The sequence below is a fragment of the Erithacus rubecula genome (assembly GCF_903797595.1).
Source record: "Erithacus rubecula genome assembly, chromosome: 19".
Taxonomy (NCBI): Eukaryota; Metazoa; Chordata; class Aves; order Passeriformes; family Muscicapidae; genus Erithacus; species Erithacus rubecula.
Genome location: NC_136671.1, coordinates 1,036,423 through 1,057,718, shown reverse-complemented (window position 1 = coordinate 1,057,718; position 21,296 = coordinate 1,036,423). Strand labels below are relative to the sequence as shown.

Sequence of the window (21,296 nt, the reverse complement as noted above, 5' to 3'; positions counted from 1 at the left end):
GGGAGACTGGCTTTTCCTGGGAGGGAGGAGAGGACCAGGAAGGGCTAGGGAAGAGGCCCTGGCACAGGTTGCCCAGGGAATTTGTGGATTCCCCTGGATCCCTGGCAGTGTCCCTGGACAGGGTTTGGAGCAGCCTGGGATAATGGAAAGTGTCCCTGCCCATGGCAGGGGTGGCACTGGATGGGCTTTAAGGTCCCTTCCCACCCAAACCATTCCATGAGTCTGTGATATTTAAGACATTCACTTCACTCCTGTGCATGTGAATTTACATGGGGTGGTTTTGGGAATCATACTTAAAAAAGACAGCAGGAATTTGGGGAGTTGAGGGACACCCACCCCTCTAGGAAATACTTAAAAGAATCAAATTGTGTTAAAAGCCACAAAAGCAGCAGAGGATGAAGATGTGTTGAATGTTTTCCAATGCAATGAAGGTTTTTGCAGAAGGAAGTTCCACTTCTCCTTTGTGTCTGCAGGGGGCAGGGACAATCTCTGCAGTTGGAGCAGGGAAATAATTTGAATGTTGGGAATAACTCTGCCTACAAAACTCAACAATGCCAAAGCAGGAACACCTGGAATCAGCCCAGCTGTTTTATTTTGGGATATTTGGGCATTTCTGAAAAGAGCATTTCAAAGAATATCGGGAAGAGTATTTCAAGGCAATATTGAGAGGGAGGAGGAGGAGGAGGAGGCACTCCCAGCCCTGAGCACGGGGAATGAGAGCTGTGGAGAGGGGGAGAAATGAGGATATGGAGCCTGCAGAGAGCAGCCCGGGGGAAGACTGATCCCACACCCCCTGTCCCTGTCCCTGCCTCCCCTCTGGAGTGCTGGATGAGGAAGAGGTGCTGTGGGAAATGCAGTATGTAATTCCCTAAAAGCAGCCTGGGGAAGCAAGAGAGGGGCTGAGCATTCTGGGTGCAGCATGTGGGGCCCTTTTGGGGTGCTCAGTGGGTCTGGCAGTGTTTGGAGAGCCCCTGGAGTCTGTGAGACACTTGAGTTGATGATAAATGGATGAAGTGATGGGTGCTCCCATGTGTGAGGGGTCCTCCAGTGGGGCAGCCCTTCCTGCCACCCTGCCCCTTGCTTGGGCTGGATGGGGCTTGCAGCAGCCCCATGGGGCTGGAAGGAGATGGGATTTAGGGTCCCTTCCCACCCAAGCCATTCCATGATTCTGCCTGGTGCAGGGAACCTCAGAGCCAGGGAGAAGTTACTGTAACTGCTCCAGGTAAAGCATTTCCAATCTATTTTAATGGATGAGCTGGAGATTGGGGTGATTTGGTCCCACTAGTCCTAGCAGGGTTTTGTAACAATGACCTGATGTTTTTGTAAGGTGGTTTGGGAGGTGGATGTGGCAGAGCTGTAAAGATACTAGAAAATTAGGGATTATGGGGGATTTCAAGATGAACTAGATAATGATAGAAGAGATGCCAGGTGAAGAGTGCAGTGACTGCAGCTGAGAATGCTGTAGGGAACACTTGGGAATGGGAAAACAGAATTCTTGAAGTCCACCAGTTTGTTTTGGAATTTCATCAAACTTAGAAAAGAAGTCAGATCAAACTCAGACTGTAGTCATCCTCTGACCTACCTGCCTTGTTTTCTTCCAGGCAAAATATTTGGAAGGTAGAAGTTATATTTTTTAATGGCTTTTAAAATTTGGTAGAGTTTCTGGAAGTTGAATGACTGGTGTTGCTGGGGGACCCGTGGTCTGGGAGTGTGTTCTGGGATGCTGTGTGTGCCATGAGGAGATGGATTGTCTCCTCCTGGTTCCCCTCATTCCCTGTATTTATCCCAGCCTTTCCCTGGCCCCTCATCCAGCCCTGGCTGTTCCACCCTCACCCCTGTTGCCATCTGAGCCACCTCCTGAGTTTCAGTTGCTCAGCAAGAAGTAACATCTTGATTCCAGCAGTTCCCTTGGAAAGAAATGGGAAATCTCATCTCCTGACACAGAGCAACAGGGCAGGGAGCCTTTCCCAGGCACCTTCTTCTGTTCCTGGGACCCAGGTAACCCCTGATTTGCAGCAGAATGAGCTAAATCCAGGGACATACCTGCAATCTGTTGATAAACAGGGAACTACAGGACTGATTTCTAAAAATTAAGATGACTGGGGGTGTGACTTAAATATTAGCAGGAGGAAGCTGGGGTCAGATGGCAGAAAAGATGCAGAGCTGTGTCAGTTTGGGAATGTGATCCTTATGGAGAGAGGATCTTAGGGGTTTTGGGTTTTTTTTTCCATGATCCTGCCTTGGTTTCCTTGCAGCAGGAGTGGAGCTGAGTTTTGTGACCTCCATCCCTGCTGATCAGGGGGTGGGAATGAGAACATAATACAGAATATAAATGTGTGTGTGTGTGTGTGTATGTATTGCCCTGTATAGGTATTTATCAACTCTGGTCTCTGTGTCAAAACCCAGATCCTTCCTCCAGCTGGTCCTTGGATCTGACATCAAAGCAGGAAATGTTTGTTTTGAGCTAAATCCCATCAAGACCTACCTCTCCTCTCCAATTAAAAATCCAATCCCTTGTGGTGATAATTTTCCCCTTAAGAAATGCTGATTCTTACCCAAGGCATCAGTAAATGTGCCAGTAATTTAATAAAATCTTTGTGTGTATGTGCACTGCTAGCATTAGTTCCCCTGGCTTTAATGCACTGAGTAAAGATAGTGTGATCTGGCTGAATTTCTCCTTTTTCCACACGGAATTCTTGCACAGTCCCTGCCTTTTTATTTCAATGTGTCCACAGAAAGTGGTTCCAACTTAAAAGCTGGAATTAAAAAATTTCCTTCTTGCTGTAAAATCCTCATAATCCAGCTGGAGTTGGGAAAAAAAAGATCATATGCAAACTCTTAATCCATGTGAGTCCTGGAGATTCCCAATTCCCACTCCATGCTCTGGATCCCAGTGCACACATGCAGCAGCTGCTGGGCTCTGAATTGGGATTCATGCCGCATTTTTCCTCAGGAATTACTCATTCCCTCGAGACCGGGAAAATTAAAGCTGGGAAAATCCAATGTTTTTGGAGTGGAGGGGTGAGAAAATGGATCCGAGGGAGGACAGGGCGGGAGGAGCCTCCGGGCTCTGTTACTGTTGGAGCTTTGGGATGTAAAATGTGACCGAGTGACTAAGGTGCATAATGGACTTTCTGATTTAAAAAAAAAAAAAAAAAAAGGAATTCTGATCTTTATTTTAAGCCAATGTCCTAAAAATAACCTCCAGCAGCATTTAAAGGGACAAGCTTCCACATCTCCCGCTCCCTCCCTCCCCAAAAAGCAGCATCGCTGTGTGTTTGGGGCGGGTGTCCCAGCGCAGCGGTGCCAGCCGAAGCTCCCCGGGCTGGGGCCGCTGGTGCCGCCCTGCATCCCGTGTTTTGGGCAGGACGGGGAGATTCCCGGCAGGGATGGAGTTAAGCCGCTCCGTGGTGCATGCTGGTACGAGGCTGGTGTGCTGATGGAGCCCTGGTGCCCCGCTGCCGGGGATGGAGGATGGAATAAGGACAGTGCCCCGGGCTGCTGTCTCCATCCCGGAGCCATGTAGGATCCCGCGCTGGGGATGAAGGGGAGGGGCTGCTGGGACACTGGATCCCTCCGCTCCTTCTGCAACGCCGCCTGCCTCAATCAATTCCACAAGGGTCAGTGGCCTTCCCACGGGTCCCCGGGCTTCCCCACGGATCCCCGGGCTTCCCTTGGGGCTGCTCTGCTGGGGTGTCTGCCCGGGATGGGGAGGGGCTCTTCCACCCCACCAGGAATATTCCTGTGCAGTCTGCCCTGCAGGCATCACTGTGCTGCATCCCTGCTGGGCTTGCCTGGAGGTGGACAAAGAATGGACTTCCTCCTTTATTTAAAAAATACAGATTGACTCAGTTTTAATATAAAAACCACCTAAATTTGCTGGTAATTTGTTCTTTTTGAGCACCTTTAATTGCACAGGTTATTGGTCTGTCATAGGTAAGTCAGTCCCTGTGTTGGTGGCAGGATGTATTTTTTTAGTTCTATGCCAAATTCCTTTGGAGTTGAGATGGAATGAGGTTATTGTTGTTGCCCTGTTCTCCAGGAACACTGAGCTGTGATTTAAGGTGTGCATTAAAATATCCTGTCTGTTCCTGCCCTCTGTGTTATTCCAGGTGTTTCCCAGTAGAGCTCAGTGCTGGGTGTGCAGGAGTGCTGTCCTTTATGGGATAAAGGGTGCTCTGCCCAATTCTGCACTGGTTTGGGACAGAAATCCCCATTTTGGTGGTTTTTTCTGAGTGGGATGAAGCAGGAAGAGGCTGGGGATGGGTTCTGGCTTTCAGTGCAACTTCTGTGTTGCTTCGTGGCAGCACAACAATTCATGGAAGTGTTCCAGGCCAGGCTGGACAGGGCTTGGAGCAGCCTGGGATAGTGGAAGGTACCCCTGACAGTGGCAGGGAATGGGACTGGGTGAGCTTTAAGGTCATTCCCAGCCCAACCCAGCCCATGATTGATCAGTGGAGGGGCTGAGCAAAATCCAGTGTCTCACAGTGAAGACTGATGGTGAGAAATGAGGATTTGCAGGATGCTCTTTGCTTCCCTTGCAGACCAGAGACAGATTCCCTGATCCTGGGCACTGGCAGCTCATCACATCCCATGTTTTATTTCTATCCCTGCTGTGTTCCAAGGGTCTGCCTGCAGGGACCTGGGAACACTTGGTGATTCACACCTAGGCCTTGTGATGGTGAAATCCAAATGTTGCTTCTTTGATGTAATTTGGGATAATGGCAGGACACAGGGAATGGCTCCCACTGCCAGAGGGCAGGGCTGGATGGGATATTGGGAAGGAATTGTTCCCTGGAAGGGTGGGCAGGATATTGAGGCTTGGAACAGCCTGGGACAGTGGAAGGTGACCCTGCCATGGCAGGGGTGGCACTGGATGGGCTTTAAGGTCCCTTCCCACCCAGCCCATTCCATGATCCCATGGTCCTGTGTCATTCCACTATCTGCTATGGTCCTGTCCTGCTCTCAAGCTTCACTTCACAATAAATTATTTTGTCTAAATGCAATTTCCTTCCCCCAGAAAAGGGTGAAGAGAGGAGGAATGCAAATAGGTCAAATCAAAATTCAAGCAATTGAGGATTTACATCTGGCTTCGGATGACTAAAAAAAAATAAAATCTTTTTTATCAAATCCAGATTGCCCCCTTCCCTTTGCTTTGCTTCTGGAGCTGTTTTTCCAGCTGGGTGACGTAAGGACATGTGTGTTCCAGGAGTTCTGCACAGAGCTTTACATAACGAGGCTTCAGTGGAGAACAAAATGCCCCAAACCAGAATTATTCTCATCAAAAGCTGAAACCAGCCTTGTGTGAAAATTCGGGGGAAGGTGAGTGGTGAGCACTGGAGAAACAGGGAGTGAGTTTGGGAACTGCAGGGAGGAACATGGGGAGATGTTTCCAAGGGGTTCTGAGGTGAGTTTGGGGTCTCTCTCTGTCCCCAAAGCATCTTTCCCCCCGTTTTATGGTGGTATTTTTGGAAAGCTTTGCAGTGACATGGAACACCCTGTCTGGTGGGAGAACATCCATTTCACACATGTGGAACAAATTTGACAAACCCAGAGGCTTTGGCCCTGCAACATGACAAGCAAATATTTGTCATGTTTCAACAGCAAACTGAACACCAAAGCTGGGAAAGTGTTGGCTTTAAAAACCAGTTTACTGTAAAAACAGTGATGTGCAAAGTGTGTTGCTCTGGTAAGCACATTCCCCTTTGGAAATGCAATATTTTGGATGGGAAAATACATCCCAAGGAGGCTTTGCTTTTCATTTGGAAATCCTCACGCTGTGATTTTTTCTTTCCCCTACCAAAATTTTGTCCTTAAATTCACTTATGTCCTCAAAAGGAGCTGTCTGAAGCATGTTTAAAATGCTGATGACTTTTAATGAGCAGCCCAGGGAAAAGCTGGGCCTGGCTCTGCTCAGCAGGAGATTCCTTGGGAACAGAAGAGCTCAGCCTGGAGGCTTTGGGTGGCTTTAGGAGTTCCTTTTGTGCTCATAAGATAAAACCAATTATTGAATCTTTGAGTTGAATGATTCAATATTCCACAGTGATTGGGTTGGAAGGGTCCTTAAAGCTTCTCCAGTGCCACCCCTGCCATGGGCAGGGACACCTTCCACTATCCCAGGCTGCTCCAAGCCCTGTCCAGCCTGGCCTGGGACAATTCCAGTGTCCAAATTGTGCCAGTGCTCTTTAGATTATACAGAGACAAAGGGAGGTGAAGGTGGATTTAAGGAGATGTTTTATTCTTTGTGTGTTGAGGGGCTGATCTGGCTCAGTCAGAGCTGACTGGATCTTGGGTTTTGGGCTCATGGCCAAATTGAGGAAGGACTGGTGCTGAGGTCTTTGGAGAAAGAGCAATGCAGCCACTTCACTTGCTGTGCACAGAAAGGTCTGTGGGTAGCTTACAGATAAAGATAATTAGCTTATCATTAGTTAATTTTGAGGATCTCAAAGCTCTTGCCAGTAGCAGCAGCACTGTTCCTGCTTTCAGAGGGCATTTCCATCAGGAATTTCCCTCTCCAGCTCCATGCTGTGTGTTTGGTGCTTAGTTTCTTAGCATGCCTAAATGCAACCTGTCATTAATATTTGATGGTAACATGGATGATTATCCTCAAAGGAATGTCAGATCCTGGGCTGCACCTGGCCCACGGCTTCAGCACACAGAGGGGACCATCAAATAGAGGGAAAAATGCATTTCTCTCCCTGCAGACATGCAGAGTGTATTTATTTCATGGCCCAGCTAGGAACCATTTAAATGAGTGTTTAAAGTCTGCTCAGGAATGAGCTGGATTAAATTTCCAGCAGGACCAAGCACAGGTGGCTGCTGGAGCATTGATGATGGACAGGCTGTATCCTGCTCCCAAAGCAAATATGTTAGTTCAGCCTTTCTCCAGATGTATTTAGGAATTTCTTGAGTTGGGGAGCTCTTTCCTGAGAGTTTTGGCACAGGGAGGTGTTGAATCCATCCATGGCATCCTGGTTGTTCAGCTCCTGGGTTAAGGGTCTGGAGTTTGGGCTGGGGCTGTGCCTGGCTGGAGCTCCTGGGGAATTTGAGGTGTTTTGTTGCAGCTTTAGCAGTTGATTTATTTGTGAAAAGCACTTAAAATCTGTAATCAGGGCTGGTGGTTTCACCTCATTTAAAATGAAGCTGTGGCTGAGTCATGGGTCACACAGGGTCCATTGAATGGGTCCTGCCTGGTTTCCTCAGCTGTGGGTGGTTTTTCCAGGTGAAATAATAATGTGGGAATGTCCATGGCGATTTTTGGAGATGTTTCACATTGTGGAATCCTCTCTCTTCAAGCAGTGGGAGCTCAGGGAGCTCAGTGTAAGGTGGGCTGGGTGATGCTGGGGGTCAGCTCAGGGTATTCCATGGTTCTATTCCATGATTCTCACTGGGATGGGCAGTGAGTGTCCGTGGGGCCAGCTGGGAATGTCACAGTGCCCCGAGCTGGCCAAGCCCATCCTTGGCAGCAGGGAGCCCTCAGTGCTCAGCCAGGCAGCAGATCATGTGCTGAGGGCAGAGCATGTTCATTTTCTTCCCAAATGATGCCCTGTCTGCCCTGTTCCCTCTCACTTTTAGCAGTTGTGAAGGTGGATCCCTGCCCAGGAGCACACCTGGCTTGCCTGTGAGAGGATGCATCCCACGGATGTGCAGGTGCCATGGAAAGGGGTCAGGACATGGTTTGGAGTTGGACCAGCAGGTGTTGAGGGGTTAAGGGTTGGACTCAATGACCTTAAAGGGCTTTTCCAACCCAAATCATGTGGGATTCCATGACATGGATGCACTGCCTAGGAGCTCCTGGTGCAGGCACAAGGCAGGAGCTGCTCTGCACCTCAGAGCTGATCAGCAGCAATCACTAATAACAGGAGTTTATTAGCTGTATCTTAATTACAAAGCACAGTAATTAGGGAGGAAGTGGCCATCTTGACAGCCTGATGGTGTTAATTAGAGACCAGAAATGCTCTTATAGGATTGGAAGGGAGATGAACTCCCAGCTCCATCAAAGGGCTCTGCAAATAGAGACCCTGGCTGCAGCAGGAGTGGATTTCTTTCTTTTCCTTTTTTCCCTGATCTGTCTGCACTGACAGCCAGCACAGCACTTCCTGGGGGGACTGGGCAACATAGAGTGCCCTTCTCCCTCTCTGTGCTGACCTCCTGAGACATTCCAGGGATTAACTGGTTGTTCTGAGGGGCTTTTGGCAGTAAATCTTTGACAGGACCTGCTGTGCAGGGAGCAGAGCATGGCCTGGCCTCAGCCCTGCCTGCTCTGTGTCCTGCTGCTGGAGCAGCTGTCAGTGCAGCCAGTGCTGCTGTGCTGCTGCTTCCTGCAGGGATCAAACCTGGATTTGCAAGTGTTCCCACAGCAGGACCTGGAGGGGGCTTGGGGTTGTCCTGGCTGTAAAGGAGGTGGTGCCAGGTATGGGGCCCATGTGGGATGGTCCATGGCTCACCACAGGCAGTGGAACTGTGATTTTGTGCTCTTACCTGGGATATGTGACAGTGTCCTGGCCTTGGGGACAGGTCTGTTATCCTGTGACACCCTTAAAATCACCTGTCCTTGCAGGGAGGTGATCTGGGGACAGAGGGGCTGGAAAGCTGCTGGTGGGGAAAGCCCTGGGGGTGCTGGTGACAGGGGCAGGACAGGAGCCCAGAGGCCAAGGGCAGCTGGGCTGTGCCAGCCCTGGGTGGCAGCAGGAGCAGGGCAGTGCCCCTGCCCTGTGCTGGCCCTGCTGGGGCACCTCCAGTGCTGGGGCAGCTCTGGAACCCTCCTGACAGCAGAGACCTGGAGGGGCTGCAGCGTGTCCAGGGCAGGGACAGAGCTGGGGAAGGGGCTGCAGCCCCAGGAGAGGCTGAGGGAGCTGGAAAGGGGCTCAGCCTGGAGCAAAGGAGGCTCAGGGGGCCCTTGTGGCTCTGCACAACTCCCTGACAGGAGGGGACAGCCGGGGGGGGTCGGGCTCTGGGAACAGGGAACAGGGACAGGAGGAGAGGGAACGGCCTCAGGGTGGGCCAGGGGAGGCTCAAGGTGGATTTTGGGAAAATTTCTTCATGGAAAGAGCAGTCAGGCATTGAAAGGTTTGGAGTCTCCATCCCTGGAGTGTCCAGGGGGGCCAGGATGTGGCACTCAGTGCTCTGGGCTGGTGACAGGATGTGGATCAGGCACAGTTTGGACTTTATGGGCTTGGAGGCTTTCCCTGCCTGTGGGTTCTGAGGGAGCAGGATTGAAATCCAGAGGTAAAAGGGATGGAAATTGGATGCCCTTTTTGGGGTGCTGCTGCCCTGCTGCCATCCTGCCTGAGGCTCTGAGCAGAGCAGGGGGCTGGGAGACTCCCAAGTCCTGCACATCTCTGCATGTCCTGACCTTTGGGAATGGGAACAGGGTGGATATCTGACACCCTGGATCCTCTTACCCCGGGTAAGCTGAGCCCTGGCAGCTCAGGAGGGTTTCAGTGCCCATCAGGATGTGTCTCCATCTCCATGGCTCAGCCTGGCTGCTTCTCCAAAGGCTGGGGTGTGCTGAGCCCTGATCCTGAGGCAAGGGACACTGCTGGGTGTGGGAGGAGGGAGGCTGAGGTGCTGTCTTTGAGGTGCTCTGTGTGGTTTGGGATGGCTGCCCATGTCCCAGCACACCATCACTGCTGTTGTCCTGGTGCTGCTGGGCTCTGCTGATCCCCTGTGACCCTGCACAGCTGTGGGTGTGACAGGGACAGGGCCATCACAGCCTGTCCCTTCCCTGCCTCCCTCTCCCTCTGCTCCCCCTCCCTGGGAGTGAGGGCCCTTGTCATCCCCCTCCTTGTCCACAGGCTCAGTGAGCAGGGAGGGAGCTGGCAGGGGTGTCCTTGTGTCCTTTGCACATCTCCCACTGCTTTCTGGGAGCAGGAGGAAGCCTAGGGCTGGACATGTGTTCCCTGCTGCTGGGAGACTTCCAGAAAAAAAAGCTCCTGGTAAAAAACATAAAATAAAGAAATCCTGAGCCAGATTGACTGTGGTGAGCCCCTGGGAGTGGTGCTGGGTACACCAAGGATGATGTTATCCTCAGGGATGGCAGCTCCTGGAGCTCTCCAAGGCTTCCACATCTCCTTCCCTGATGGATGTCAGGGGGAGAGGCCAGCCCATCTGTGAGCTCCCCTCCTCACCCTGCTGACACTGGAGATGGACCTAGGGCTGGAAAATGTTTAAACATCATGAAAAATGGATGTTCAGTGATGCAAGAGGAGACATCCAAGACCTGTGATGGTTTTGGTGGCAGCAGCCAGGGCTTGCTGTTATCTGGGTAAGAACAGGGTGTCACCCCCATCTGTGACAGAGCTCACTTCTGTGAGTTTCTGCTCTGAAAAAACCTCATTTCCTCTGAAATATTTGAATTGTAGTTATTTTTGGGCTTGTTCCTGGCTAAGGAAGCTGCTTGTGCCTGGCCTGGTGTCCTGCCTGTCACCTCTTCAGGGACTCAGGGACTTCTTGTCCCCAAGCTCATGGTGCCACCAGACTGTGGCAGCTGCTCCATTTCAGTGTGGGGGAGTGATGCAAATCCAGAGTAATCACTGGATACTGAAGGATTCAGGGACTCAACGAACAGAAACAATTAATTAACAAGTTTTGTACATTTTCTGACGTGCTTTGGACAAGAACAAGTGACTGAATTATTTATGATGTCACTTGTGTCCATGGGCTAAATATTCCCTTGGAGATGGTCCTGGAGCTGCAGGCAGGGCAAGTCCTCCCTGCTGGGGTATGTTGGATGAGATGTGGGCTGTGAGTTCAGGGGGTACAGGGACAAAGGAGCAAGGGTGGTTTAGTGCAGGGCAGATGGGAGATGTTCAGGTTGATGTGGATTTTTGAGAGGCTCAGAAAGGGACCCAGAGGTGTCTGTGCCTCTGTCCTGCTGGTGTGGGTCTATCCAGGGATGAGAAATGCTTTCACAGGCAGCTTTGGGAGGGGCTGGTGGGGAGGGTAAGTGGATATCCAGGCTGACTGCAGGATTTTGGAGTGATGGGGCCTCCTGCAAGGTCACCACAGCTCAGAGTCATGGAGTGGGTTGGGGTGGAAGGGACCTTAAAGCTCATCCAGTGCCACCCTTGCCATGGGCAGGGACACCTGCCACCATCCCAGGCTGCTCCAGCCCCAATGTCCAGCCTGGCCTTGGACACCCCCAGGGATCCAGGGGCAGCCACAGCTGCTCTGGGCACCCTGTGCCAGCCCTGCCCACCCTGCCAGGGAACAATTCCTTCCCAATATCCCATCCAGCCCTGCCCTCTGGCAGTGGGAGCCATTCCCTGTGTCCTGTCCCTCCATCCCTTGTCCCCAGTCCCTCTCCAGCTCTCCTGGAGCCCGTTTGGGCTCTGGCAGGGGCTCTGCTGGTGTCCCTGGGCACTTCCTGAGGAGCTGGAGGTGGTGCTGCAGGCCCTGGGGCTGTGTGCTTGCCTCCTGCCAGTGGAGCCAGGTGCAGCTTCTCTGCAGGGATTCCTGGCAGGGAAGCATTTTCCAGGTGTGACAAGAGGCAGTCACTGTCCCTGGCCCCAGCTCTGCATCCCAGCTTTTTCTGGAGTTCAGCACTTTGTGTGTCACTGCTTTTCTGAGCTGCAGAATGAAGAATTTTCTATTTTTATCAAACCATTATTTAATTTTTTTTATTTTCTCTCCTGGCAATGAGCTGTGCTGCTGAGCCCCCAATTATCTGCTAATGAGCTGTTATTTCCCTGTAATCACTCCTTCCCCACCACGTTTTTGGCCATTGCTATTCACAAGTGCCCAGAGGGGACAGGGGGGACATTTGGCCATGTCCAGCAGGACTAACTGTGACTCCCAGTGCTCCCACAAAAGCATCAGCTGGGTTCATTTTATCTCCTCTCAAGTTCCCTGCTAGCTCTGCTCCTCATTCTCTGAGATTCCTCTTCAGGAGGTTCCAGGGCTGGATCCATATTTTCCATAGGGCTTCCCAACTTCTTATCCTGTTGGAAATAGAGAACAGAGTATTGTAGTCAAAAGGCAGAGCAGAAAACCAACCACCAATCTTCCACCTCCTCCAAAAGCCAGCAAAGTGGTATCTTGAAAAGTTCTCTTGGCTCATCCTGAGAAGAGTTTTGGAAAGATAGTGAAGAAACTCACTGGGAAGAATTGTGGAAGTGTTACTGATGCCTGCCTGTGTTTCAGCCCACACACATACATACATATATATATATGTAGGTATTTATGGAATCACAGAATGGTTTTGAGGTTGGAAAAGACCCCTGAGAGCATCAAGTCCAACTATTCCCCCAGCACTGCCAAGGCCACCCCTGCCCCATGTCCCCAAGTGCCACATCCACGTGGCTGTTAAACCCCTCCAGGGATGGGGGCTCCAGCACTGCCCTGGGCAGCTGTGCCAGTGCCTGACCATCCTTTACATGAGGGAATTTTTCCAAAATCCACCCTGAGCCTCCCCTGGCCCAGCCTGAGGCCGTTCCCTCTCCTCCTGTCCCTGATCCCTGGAGCAGAGCCCGACCCCCCTCCTCCAGAGCTGCTCCATTTTCCAGCTTTGCTTCCCCAGTATCTCGAGTTGTTCCTTGTGGATTGTCAAAATCTCTCCAGTGGACTTCTCCCCCTTGTGCCCAGCCCTGTCCTCCCAGTCACTGTCCCTTTGGGATGTGTTTCCCAGCCCCAGTGCCATCAGGGGTGTCCTTTCCTGGGACACTTTGGGAGTTCAGGGTCCCAAAGCAGCCATGGGCTGGGGAGGACTTAACAGAAACCACCTCATGTCTCAAATTTGCCTTCTCTGTTTCTGTAACCCTGACTTCCTCTGCTCTTTTTAAGTTTTTTAAAGTTCCATTGGGATTTGTATGGATTTAGAAGTAGCCATGACCAGTGGCTCCCAGGGCTGCCTGTTGGGTTGGATCTCTACACTCCCACCTCATGGAGTTTTGGATTGATCACATCCTGCATTTCATCTCCATTTCTTTGGTGTGTCCATCCTATTTGTAGTTTAAACCTTGCCTTTTGGTGTGTTTTAAATTCAATCTGTGTGACTCTGTAGCCTGAATTTCGACTCACAGGGGTTGTTCAGGTGTTTGGGTGTTGGGAAAATCCCATTTGTGCTGGGAGCTGCATGACTGCAGTCCAGACAAAGTGCAGGATTATTGACCAGGAACATCATCATTTTGCAATTGCAGCAATAAAATGTTCAATAGCCAGGCTGGGAATGCTGCAGTGGTGGGAATGGAGATGCTTTGTGCTTTCCCACATTTTTGTATCCTGCTTATTTTTTCAGAATCATGGAAAAGTTTGGGTTGGATGGGCTTCAAGCCCATTTCCTTGCACCCCTGCCATGGGCAGGGACACCTCCCACCATCCCAGGCTGCTCCAACCTCAGTGTCCAGCCTGACCTTGGGCACTGCCAGGGATCCAGGGGCATCCACAGCTGCTCTGGGCACCCTGTGCCAGCCCTGCCCACCCTGCCAGGGAACAATTCCTTCCCAATATCCCATCCAGCCCTGCCCTCTGGCAATGGGAGCCATTCCCTGTGTCCTGTCCCTCCATCCCTTGTCCCCAGTCCCTCTCCAGCTCTCCTGGAGCCCCTTTAGGCCCTGGCAGGGGCTCTGAGCTCTCCCTGGATCCTTCTCCAGATGAGCACCCCTAGGAGCAGTGACCTTTGATCTCTGGGTTTGCTCTGCTCCCGCTGAATATGACTTCAGGATATGTCACAGCTTGTCACAAGCAGCCAAGTTTCCCTATTTTTAGGCTCCAATTTGCCTGTGCAGCTTTCCCTTTGCATTAGCAGGAAGAAGCAACAGCCCTGCCAGGTTGGTGGTAATTGCTGAGCGATCGCCCGGATTTGGAGTGATTTATGAATGATTATTTTCCCTACTATTTTGATGATTAATTCTCAGTGTAATTCTTTCTAACCACCAAAATTCTGCCTGTTCCTGCATCTGCAGCTGCTATAAACCTCATCCATCTCCCTGGCAGCCGGGCCAGGCTATTAAATATAGATCCCTGCTCCATTTAATATTCATAGCGATTAAAAGTGATGAAAGCAGCTGGGTCTGCCAGAGCCAGGGTGGAAATTGCTCTGCTTCAGGAACCATGGGTGAGCAGCACATCCCAGAGATCTGGATAATTCCACACAGGAAGGGCTGGTGATTCTGAATCATATAGCCTTGCTTGGTGTTGGGATATCTGGAAGGGAGGTGGGATTGATTTCTGTGGATTTACTGTGAGGAGAAAGAGCCTGGAATTTTGGCTGGGATGGATGCAGGATTTGCTGCTGGCTAAACCTTGTGGACATCCTCCACTCTGTGGGAGGAGAAAAGGCTTTTCCCAGTCAGTGGGATACTTCTCATGCTTCTAGATCCAAAATTCCCAGACAAGTGTGGGAAAAGGCAGTTCCACAAGAGGTGGAATTGGGAATAGAGGGATAATCTGTGCTGTGCTGGTGGTTGGATGATCTGGGCACCTGAAGGCTGCTTGTTCCAGGGATTGGGAACAGCCAGGGTTGGGGCTTCCATGCTTCCAAGCACAGCTCCCCCTGCTTCTGATGGAAAAATCAGCTGCTGAGATGCCCCATTGTCACTGCTGTGATCTCTGGTGGCTTTGGGGCAGCCCAGGAGTGCTGGATTTGAATTAGTCACCAGCATTGCTTCTATCCCATCAGAGCTTTCCCTGTGGGCAGCACTCAGGGATCTCTGCCCTGGCTCAGCTTCACTCCTGCAGTATTGATCCCACACTTCCAGCTCCCCCATCAGCTCATCCCAGCTGCCTCCAGGAGAAAGCTGGGTTTAATTTCCAGCACAGGGCACTCCTGCCTTTGGGAGGCTCCAGTGGAGTGGGAGGGAAGCAGCTCAGGCTTGCAGGAGGACTGGGGAGAGGTTCAGGATGATGTAAGAAGGACAGGAACTGTTGCTGAAAATGAGGATACTGGGAAGGGAAGGTTTTCCACTCACAGGGAGAAGAAAGGTGAGGGATGGAAGGTGAGGGGAGCTGTGCTGGACCTGGAGAGGAAGATTAGTAGGGGTGAGCTCCCTGCCCCAGCCACGGTGTGGGACTGAGGAGCTGTGGTGCTTTGGGCTGGAGACATCACAGCCAGATCCTGGATGCAGTTTGGGAATTTTGGAATAAAAGGTCTGATGCTGAACCCTTCAATCCCTTCTCCTCCTCCTGGTTTATCCCAGCTCTGCTCATCCACAGGCAGCACTGGAACAGCCCAGCCACGAGCAGCAGCAACCTGGGATTGCTCCCAGGTGTTTTGGGGTGGGAGCTCAGCGTGGCAGTGCCTCCTGTGGGGTCCCTGTCCCTGGGATCCCCATGCACTGCACTGCAGAGCCCCAGCCTGTCCCCAGAGCATGGGGATGCTCTGCTGTTGTGCCTCCAGCCAGCAGCTCTCCCACCAGCTCTGGAGAAATTTCAGGCAATGCAAAACATTTATCTGAGGGAAGATTTCAAGCTGGAAAAAGGGGGTGTGAAGGGAGCTCTGCCTTGGTGGCTCTGGCAGGATGCTGCTCCAGGCACTGAGGTTTGTGTTTTCTGGGCTGAGAAACAAGCCAGAGGAGGCTTATGGACAGTGGCTGCTGATCCATTTCCCATAGATTAAATTGCATCACAGCTCCAAAAATAATCTGCCCAGTTTACAGTGAGGCTGCCTGTTCCTATAGCAACACTGCCAGCCGGTGCCCTACAAACCAAACCCAGGGCTGCTCCCCAGTCCACACACAGCATGAAGGGCTGGGCTTGGGGAGCCCTTGGCTTTGGGGGTGCTGTAAGGCAGGGCCTGGAGTGTTCCTGGAGAGGGGATATATGAGAATCTGCTGTGCTTTGTGTCTCTGGGATGTGAGCCTGTGCTTGCAAATGTTCCCCAAGTGCATGAGAGGAGAGCAGGAAGCTGCATTTGTGGAGCCTTCCTGGAGTGAGGGGGAAAGGAGGAGGAGGAGGGGGAGGGGGTGTTATGTGGGTTACTGCAGCTCCTGGGGCCAGTCCTGCTGTGCCACACTTGTGTTGTGGCATGAGGAAGAGGGATGGGTTGGGCTTGGGTGGTGATGGCTGCTCCCACTCTGCTCAGCCCAAAGGCACTGCTCCAGCCCAGGGTCCTGGAGGTGTTGGCACCAAGCCCTGCACAAGGCCAGGACAAGGCTTGGCTGTAGGATGGAGAGGAGGATGAATTAAAATCCAGGCGAGCACAGGGAGGTCTCCAGTGCACATTGGGAGTGCAGGAATCCTTAGGAGGATGCTGTGGAGGCTGGGCTGCCTCATCCACAGCACAGGAGCCAGAGGAACTTGGCAATTTGTTGTCAGATTTTTCCTGCCAGCCTTTCATGTTTGTTTTCTTGAGGAGCTTTTGTTCCCTGGGGAAGAGTGACAGGAATTCCTGCTGAATGTCTGCCTTTCATTCTGAGCAGGAGGAGCTCTGAGGAGGAGCAGGGTGAGCTGGGGTGAAGCTCCTGAGCCAGAGATGTGCTGCTTCCTGAGGGGATCCAGGCCCACCTGCATCCCAGGCTGGGACTGGGAGCCCCCCACCACCCCTGAGGGTTTGCTGCTCTAGGGAGGCTCTTCATTCCATGGAGAGCAGAGGGCAGAGCTGGAGCACCACTGTATGTCCTATGTGGAAAGAGGGAATCCATCACTGAGCCCATCCCTCTGCAGGGCCAGGGTGTGCTGAGGGCTGGGAACCATGGAGTAAAATACCTCCAGGAATAGGGACTCCCACGCTGCCCTGGGCTGCTGTGCCACCCTGACAGCTCTTTCCATGAAGGGATTTTCCCAAAATCCACCCTGAGCCTCCCCTGGCCCACCCTGAGGCCGTTCCCTCTCCTCCTGTCCCTGTTCCCTGTTCCCAGAGCCCGACCCCCCCGGCTGTCCCCTCCTGTCAGGGAGTTGTGCAGAGCCACAAGGGCCCCCTGAGCCTCCTTTGCTCCAGGCTGAGCCCCTTTCCAGCTCCCTCAGCCTCTCCTGGGGCTGCAGCCCCTTCCCCAGCTCTGTCCCTGCCCTGGCTGTGCTCCAGCCCCTGAGCATCCTCACCTCAGCCAGTCCTCACTTCCCCTGTTCTGGTTCCTTCTCATTCCCTGCATGTTTGGAATTCCCATCCCTAAAACTCCTGGGCTGTGCTGGAAAATGTTTCAGTCAGATTCTGCTGGGTGCCCCTCACCATCACTCTGTGGGAGTCATGTTTCCCCTCTCCCCCTCCTCCCTCTCCTAAATCCTCCCAGGTATTGAGGAATCTGTGTTTCTGCAGCTTCCAGGAGGTTCTGGGACCCCGAGCAGGTGCCTTTAGGAATCCCCCACTCAGGCTGAAGTCCCAGTGCTGTGATCTTGCTGGGCCTGCTGCACTTTGGCTTCTTCAAATCTCCTGTGATCCATCCTCAAATGATGAGCCCTGGATAGACTCTCTCTGGGTATTTCCTGACCTTCAGGCAGTTTCCCAGCCTTAGCAAAGCCAAATCATTTTTTCCCTGTCTGAGCTGATACAAAAGCTGGAATAAAGGCAGGATCCTCAAAGCTGTGGTGTTTGGCTGGGCTCCAAGCAAAGACCTCCAGGCAGAGGCTTGCTGCTTTTCCACCTTTCTGGATGAGTGAATCCTTCATCCTCAGAAATAGGATAAGTATTTCTGCAGCTCTGTCCTGCAGCCCTTCATGATAATCTTCAGCTGTGACTACAGGAGTTGTTGTGTCATGTGCAAAGGTTGGTCAGAGGTGGGACATGATGGTCTTGGAGGTCTTCTCCTGCCTAAATGATCCTGAGAGTAGCCCTGATGGGGAGTGAGGGATGCCAGAGCCCAGAGCCCCTGTCCTGTGCTGTGTCACAACATTCCCATGGCAGTTTGTCCTGCTGAGAGCTGCTGGGGATGGCCTGGGGGAGCAGGGCTGCTCTGCTGGGACCTGGGGCTGCTGCTCTGAGTGGCTGCTGCTTGCTGCAGGAAACAGAAGGATTCCTGTTTCTGTGGATTGGGGATTTGGTCAGCTTTCCCAGGAGCTCCCAGGAGAAAGGTAGGAGCACCTTCAGAGCCAGTGTCAGAGCTGCACCTTGGGAATGGCAGTGAGGAGGTTTGGGTGCTCTGTGTGATCATTTGTACTTTCAGCTGCTCTGATTTATTTGACTGTAGCTGTGACATTGGATTTCCTTCTTCCCATGCTTTGATTTAATTGCAACAAATTATGTTGCTTGAGATATTTATATTTTAAAAATATTATATAATTGGTTCCTACTCTAGTGGAAGGTGTCCCTGCCCATCTCAAGAAGATGGAAGAAGGTGAGCTTTAAGTTCCCAACCCAAACCATTCCATGATTCTATGATTGCAGTTGCCCAGGCAGGAGGAGGAAGGTGGGGTCCTGCTGCCCACCCTGGCAGCATTCCAGCATCCCACAGCAGCAGCTTTGGGACAGCAGGAGCTGCTGAGGGATGCTCAGCTGGAATGAACAGCATCACTGGGCTGACCCAGGTTCCTTCCCCCTTTTCCTGGGTTGTGAGGCATTTATATAATTCTGCACAGTGATAAAAAATTAGGCCATGCTTCATTCCTGCCTCAAGCTGAGCACTTGGGCAGGAATTGTTCCCACAGCCTCAATCAATGGGCAGGAAATAATGTCCTGGCAAAGTGCAGAGCCCGTCCCTCTCCGTGCTCTGCCATCCCTGTGCTGGCACTGCCCAGGCTCAGGCTGGAGCTCAGGGAAAGGTTCTTCTCTCCCCCAGAGGGTGCTGGCACTGCCCAGGCTCAGGCTGGAGCTCAGGGAAAGGTTCTTCCCTCCCCCAGAGGGTGCTGGCACTGCCCAGGCTCCCCAGGGAATGGGCACAGCCCTGATGCTCCAGGAGCGTTTGGACAATGCTGCCAGGGACAGGGTGGGAGTGTTGGGGTGTCTGGGTGATCCTTGTGAGTCCTTCCCAGTTTAGGAAGAATCACTCACCTGTGGTTCCCCTGGCTGTAGTCTGGGATTGCACCTGGGCAAGGTGATCCAGGCTTTGCTATGGAAATCCCAGAGCACCGACAGCCCACGGGAGCCAGGAGTTTGGGACAGCATTTTGTGTAAGGCAGGATGGGGGAAAAATGAAAAGGAGGGATTTGGGGGTTAAATGTTGCCTAGGGATTGGCAGAGAAGCACTTTCTCTTGCTTGGCACAATTTTTGCATCACTTGTAAGCAGATAAAATTGTCTTTGTGAATTATTTTTGATGTCTGCAAACAGAGAATTGGGAAATTTGGATTGTCCCCTGGAGTCCCTCAGAGATGGGTTTTGCCATGTTCAGGCTCCTGTCGGCAATGGCAGCTGAGCCAGCAGGGTTGGCTTCTGCTCCTGGGAGCTGTATAAAACATGAGAGTTTATTATGAATTGGCTGTTAAAGTCCATCCTCGTTAGTGATCAGATCCCAGAGCTGTGTAGGAGAGGCTCTGCATTCTGGAGTGAAGGCCCAGCCTGCAGAGACTGCTGGGCTGCTGGTGGGAAGAGCACAGCTTCTCACCTGGAGAGAGATGGTGAGGGAGGGCCCTGGACAGCCCCAGGACACAGCTCAGAGCAGCAGGAGCAGCTGGTGCCCCTCTGCCAGTGGGTGTCCGGGGTGTGGAGTGCTCTGTCTGTGGCAGCCCTGCCTCAGGACAGGTGCAGAGACAATATCCAAGGCCAGGGAATGTGCCCACACTGCTGGAGAGCCTCTGTGTGCCCCAGCACAGGTGGAATACTTGAGACTTTTGTATCCAAAAATGGACCTTGAGGAGGTTTGGTTGTTTTCTGTATTAGTAGAAAAGTGGCTTTGATTTTCTGACCAGGTCTTTGGAGTTGTCCTGTGTTGTGAGCCTGTGCCATGGCTGTGGTGCCTCTGCACCCTCCTGGGATGGAGTCCTTGGAATCCTGCCTGTTCCTATTCCCATTTCCCTACCAGCTGTTCTGGACACTTCCCTGATCCCGGGTGTGTTGTCAGACCTCTGGTGCTGTCCCCTGTCCAGGCTCAGCAGCTCCCCAGCCTGTCTCAAACTCCTCAGCTGGCAGCTCCCCTTGCCTGGGTAGCTCTCAGCTAGTTTCTCTGGGAGCTCTGATTGTCCTTGGTGGCCTCTTCCTCTCCTGGCTCCAGCAGCTGCTGCTTGTGTTTGTCACAAGGGACCAAGTGGTGGCATTGGGGAATGCTGTCCTGGTGCTTCATGAGCCACTTGTGGTTTGCTCTGTGCCCTGTTTCCCTTGGGTTTTCTCTGTTGTCATTGGGCAGTGAGGCTGGTCCTGCTGTGGAGGATCAGTGCTGTCCCTGAGCTGTGCCTCCTGTCCCATCACTTCCATTCTGGGGAGGTTCACCCTGAGTGCAGGTGTGACACTGTGCTGTGCTCTGCTCCTGCTTCCACTCTGGGTTAATGATCCTGTCACAGTTATCCAGATCCTTCCCTTTGGGTCACAGTAATCAAAGGGTGCTCTGCCTCTGGTTTCCTTGCTGTGGATTCAGTCTGAGCAGTGCCTGAACACCTCTCCCAATACCCACAGCATTTCCAGAGCTTCTATCAAGGAGCCAGGAATAGCAGCCAAACACCCACCTGCTGGGGAATCACGGGTTTCCTTCTTCCCTCACAGCCCTGAGAGGGAATGTGCTGCTCCCCCATTACACCAGAGCCATGCCTGAGCTCCGTGCCTGGATTGTTTGGAGGATGTTCTCACTCCCCCAACTCCCCCAGACCTGGCAGAGAAGCTGCAGCCAGGTTTTGCTGGTGCCCATCTGTCTGAAATCCAGGAACAGAAGATTGAGGGGAGATACAGGAGCTGCTCCGTGCTCTGCTGCCTCAGTGGGTTTTGGGAGCACCTGAAAAGCTCTCAGCTAAACTTTGGAACATAAGGATGGGGCACAGCCCCTGCCCAGGACCTGCTGCTCTCTGTGTTTGCTTTGGGTGCTGCTTTTGGGGGAGCCGTGGGGTGCTCAGAAATGCTGTTAACCCCACTGAGTGCATTTGGGTTACTTTCCTAGTTTTAAATGTTCTGGAGCTGCAGGGCCTTTTGCTGTAGCTGAGGTGCTGATGGTGGAGTTTTCTCCCCTCTGAAGATGTGGTGGTTTTGGGTAAAGTGTCACAGTGATTTTGGTGTCTGTGACCTTTATCTCAGGTGGCACAGTTCACCCTGCCCTGAGCAGAGCTGGCAGAGCCCCCAGTGCAGGGTGGATCCACCCCAGTGAGCTGGGAAGGGTGGGTTTGGTGTGTGGCACCCCCTGTGCCACCCCACCACCCAGCTCTGAACCAGATCTTGGTGACAGCCACAGCAGCAGCTGCTCAGGGCCCTGGGTGCCACCCCCACCACACTGTGCTCCGGGGGCACCACGGTGGCAGGAGGCAGGAGGGGAGGTCCCTGCTCCCTGATTCCTAGTCCTGGTTCTGGTC

At 52.4% G+C, this 21,296-nt stretch overlaps 1 protein-coding gene across 1 annotated transcript in view; it reads left to right on the top strand.

Moving 5' to 3' along the window:
• Positions 1 to 21,296, top strand: part of OSBP2 (oxysterol binding protein 2) — a 90,603-nt gene that overhangs the window by 39,206 nt on the left and 30,101 nt on the right.